Below are 5,049 nucleotides of genomic sequence, written 5' to 3' on the forward strand. Positions count from 1 at the left end.
TCAGCAGAAATTGTGGAGAGGGCGGGGGAGAGGGCAGCGGCAGAGCAACTCCAGGTCCTCTTGGATGATGCTGCTAGCCTGTACCCCTTCCAGTCCAGCTTTCACCCTGACCATGGGATGGACACAGCACTGGTCGACCTCACAGATGACCTCCAAAGCCACCTGGATCACGGTGGGTCGGCGCTGCTGTTGCTTCTTGACTTAACAGCAGAGTTCGACATAGTTGATCATGATCTTTTGGCCCACCGCCTCGCTGACATTGGAATATGGAGGACTGCCTTACACTGGCTCTCCTCCTTCCTGCAAGGTCGGGGAAAGAGGGTGGTGCTTGGAGAGGAATTGTCCCAGCAACCCCCACTAATATGTGGTGTGCCGCAAGGGGTTATCCTCTCCCCAATGCTCTTTAATATCTATATGCATCCCCTGGCCCAGTTGGCCCAGAGGTATGGGCTGGGTTGTCTGTTGATGGATGGCCAGACGGACTCCGCTCTGGTGGTACTGAACAGGGCACTATAGGTGGTGACTGGTTGGTTTCAACAGAACCGGCTGAAATTGAATCCAATGAAGAGGTCCTGTACCTGAGCCTTGGGGGTTTGGGATTGGGAATCTTGCTCCCAACCCTCGACAGGACACTGTTGGTGCCACCACTGAGCTTAGGAATGGTCTTAGATGCCTCCTTTTCTATGGAGGCTCAAATTGCCACCATTGCTCGATCAGTCTTTTATTATCTCTGGCTGGTTAGGCAACTGGTTCCCTATCCCACTTCCCAGGACTTGGATACAATGACCCATGCAATGGTCACTATCAGACTGGATTATTGTAATTCACTCTATGCGGGGCTGCCCTTGACCCTGATCCGGAAACTGCAGCCGGTGCAGGACACAGCGGCATGGATGTTGACAGTGACATCTGTGCAGGTGCACATTCAGCCCATGCTGCGGCAACTGCGCTGGCTGCCAATAGAGTACTGGATCCAGTTCAAGATTTTGGTGCCAACCTTCAAAGCCCTATGTGGCCAGGACCTGCATATCTTTGGGACTTCCTCTCCCCATATTTATCCTGCAAAGCATTATGCTCCAACAATCAACATCTTCTAGCTGTCTCCGGCCCGATGGAAGGGCCTCTAGGCCCAAATGGCAGAGAACGGGAATTAGAGCATATTCTGAGGTCAATATTATGTACTTCAACCCACTGACTTATGATTCTGTCACTGAAATAGCCTTTTTGGCCCTGGCCCCTGCCTAGTGGAACAAGCTCCCACTTGAGATTAGGGCCCTGTGGGACTTGTTATAATTCTGTGGGGCCCATAAAATAGAGCTGTTCCCCTGAGCTTTCAGTTGAGGCACCAGGCATCCAAATCCATCATGGCCTCCCTCTGCTGACAGCACTGATCATCTGAGCTATGTTATTAAGCCAAGCTCACTCTGGCTGCTGTACAACTGATTTTAGTGTTAGTTTTATTCTTAATTTCTATTTATTGTTAAATTCTTATTTATTGTTATTTTAGTCATGATCTCTATGTGACTCTGTAACACACCCTGAGCCCGCTTGTGGGGAGGGGGCAGGATACCAACTGAATAATTCTTCTTCTTCTTCTTCTTCTTCTTCTTCTTCTTCTTCATCATCATCATCATCATCATCATCATCAAAATTCAGCAAGTAGTGTGTTTTTTCTCTCTCTCACCACTACATTTTCTTGTCTGGAAAAGCTAAACCTGTAGAATTAGTGCATATTGTACAGTTATAAAAGGTGTAGGAGCCCTGTCAGGAAAAAAGGCAACAGCCTTAGACGTACATTTTTTAAAAAATGTGCATTATTTGTCTCAAAAGAGATAAAGCAGTATTTTTTTTTGGGGGGGGGGGAGGTTTATATAATGAAGTCTGTCACTTGTTGCTTCAAAGGATAGTGGCAAAAATTCTGTGTGGTCCATTGATTCTTTTATTCTGCGACGCCTGAAGTGAGACAGAGCAGAATGAAATCAACAGTGAATCTTCATGCCGACTCATGCAAAGTTTCACGTTGAACTTGTAAAGGCTCTTGGTGGTAGTGATAAGGTTCAAACTACATCTGGATGTGTAACTCAATAGCACTGACGTGGAAAAATTTAGAATAGGATGTATCAATCAAATTACCATTTTTACATTGTTGGTGATTCACACAGGTTTCATTGCTAGATTAACTACAGGAAAGTGTGTGTGTGTGTGTGTTTTCAATGCAGTTTATAAAATCCATCCCTGATACCATTTTATGTCTACATGCCATAGTGCATTTTCTCTACACCACCACAGGGCTCTCTGAACACCTCTCTCTTTAACTGTTCATCCTTTTTTATGCTCTAGTGCTCTCTGTCTTCTCTTTGAATCTCCACAGGGCCTTGCCTACATCTCAGTCTGCATACACATGGTGAAAATTCTCTGTTGTGCATTCATTGCTGATGCAAATTCAGAAGAATTGGCACTTGGGGGGTTCTGTTTACTTTTCTCCATCAGCTGACAGTTTCAGTGCCTTTTCCCCTTTTGCTGTGCTACTGGACGGTTTTTGAGGGCTTTTATTATTATTATTTTATTTTATTTTTTTAATTTATATCCCACTCTCCCCGCCAAGGCAGGCTCAGGGCAGCTAACATAGAGATGTAATACAATTAAAACAAGAGTTTAATAAAATCAGGACAATACAGTATGAGTATAATTATAAAATATACAAATATAAAGTGCTAGTTTGTATCAGATGGCGGGCATAGCAGCATTCCCCTGTAACAGCTGGCTGACATCATAGTCTGGGTTACTTGGCTGTTAGCAATGATGTTAATGTTGATGTTGGGACAGGGCTATAGTTGCTTGGGTGCAGCTCCCTAATCGAAAGCCTGCAAAAATTGTTACAGTACTGTAGCAATTAGTGATGTTAAAAAAAAAGACCCTCAAAAATCTTCCACTGGCATGGCAGAGAAAATGGCTGCCACAAGGGGCTTACCAAAGGAAAATGGCACTGATGTGGGTGGGGCCACAGAAAGGGTACATCTTCCCATCCAAATGGCATGACAAGGTGCTTGGACTGTGCTTTTCTCAAATCGATTGGGGGAATATCAGGTTGGGAAATAGTGTCCTAATGATGGGGAAAGGATTATTGGAGCATGATTAGACCAAGATGTCATATGGATAGACTAAAAAAAAGCACTGCAGTTTAGTAACAGAAGCAGAGAAAGACCTCCATGTGAAAGCAGCCTCAGGCTGTGATCAGACATGCAGTTTGATCTGTTGCCATTGCTGTTCCCTTACGGATTTAAAATGCACAATCAGACATCAACATCTGTCTGTCGTGTCCCAGTCATCTGAGTCCCGTTCCCCACCACAGCGACATCTGTCTGTCGTGTCCCAGTCATCTGAGTCCCGTTCCCCACCACCATCTTTACTGTGTGTTTCTTTGATGCCTTTGAAAGTCCAGTCCTGTTGATCTGAGATGGTTCCAAAATTGATTTTCTGTTATCTGATTGCTCTGTTGTGCACCCAAGCTGTCAGGCAGGTTGGACTGGTCTCTTGTTTTCCAGCTGTCACTAGTTAGCGATGTGAACATAACTGCATGTTCGCACCTCTCTCTCCCTCTCCCTCTCCCACAGGGGCTGCTCAAAACTTCGTTGTCATTATAAAAACTTTCAAAGGAAGACACCTCTGTACTTCAACTTTTTTCTGTGCTTTGTGGATAGGGTTAATTGAAAAGCTGAGGGAGGGAGGACAGCAGCAAACTACATATCCCAGCAGGCTCATCAGCACTTGTGCACATGCTCAGAGGACAAACTATTTTAAAAAATGTCCGACAGCCCCATGAACTACATATCCCAGTAGGCTCATCAGTACTTGTGGGCATGCTCAAAGGACACACTTTTTAAAAATGGCCGACGGCTGACTCCCTGGCTGCTGCTATCTGATCACTCAAGGATAGGGTAGAAGAGGAGGAGGGATTTATACCCCACCCTTCACTTGGAGTCTCAGAGAGGCTTACAAACTCCTTTCCATTCCCATCCCTACAATAGACACCCTGTGAGGTAGGTGGGGCTGAGAGAGCTCTTTCAAGAACACCTCTGACAGAACTATGACTTGCCCAAGGTCATCCAGCAGCTGCAAGTGGAGGAGTGGGGAATGAAACCCAGTTCTCCCAGATTAGAGTCCGTGCACTTAACCACTACACCAAACTGGCTCTTCAAAGTGCTTTGAAGGGTGTTAAAGGGGTGAGTCTGATCAGGATTCTCTGTTACAAAATCACCTGGCTCAATTAGAGGTGGAGCAGCAGCAGACTGAACTGCATGTCTGACCACAGCCTCAGTTGCCTTCCCTTCTTTCCCCACCTCATAACTCTGAAAGGTGTGCAATAGTGCAAATATTCAGCATTTGGAATTTCCCCAAGGAAGGGGCAAAATAGGTTTAAATGCCTTATATTGTGAACATGGTTTAAATGGAAGAAAGTACAGTGTTTATTTACTAATTGACTTTCTGTGTTAGGCCCAAGAATGTGCACAGAAATAAAAATCACACTATGGTCCATTTTGTTATTACATGAGTTTGCTTTTGATTATGCTTGGGTTTTTTTTTTTGTTTCCATTGGTTTAAAACACAATATTTAAAACACATCCATTTCCCTTGCAAGATACTCTGCTTTCAAATCTGTAACTGGGGCTAATGCTTCACTCAGGAGTTGCTTTAGAGTCTCACCTTTTAATTCTGGGACCCCTTGAAACCGTAGGACCAAATTTGCTTTCTCCATTTGCAGCTGTAAAAGTTGTGATTCTTCAGAAACTTGTTTCTTTTCCAGCTTTTGCACCTTTTTCTTAACTTTTTTGGTGTTGGTGTCCAATTTTTTCACCTTCCCAGCCATTTGCTCCATTATTTTTAAAGTCTCAGTCAGTTGGAGCTGCTGAGTTGCAAGATTCTGGTTTAGATTCGTCAGCTGTTGTTCGATGTTAGTTATTTGGTCCAGCAGAGGGTGCAAGGACTCGGCCAACATTTTGGAAAGCTTGGTGGTCTCTTCCAGTCGAGGGCTCAAGCCAGCTGGTTTCA

The sequence above is a fragment of the Gekko japonicus genome, unplaced genomic scaffold (genome assembly GCF_001447785.1).
Source record: "Gekko japonicus isolate JY-2015 unplaced genomic scaffold, Gekko_japonicus_V1.1 scaffold1020, whole genome shotgun sequence".
NCBI classification, from domain to species: Eukaryota; Metazoa; Chordata; class Lepidosauria; order Squamata; family Gekkonidae; genus Gekko; species Gekko japonicus.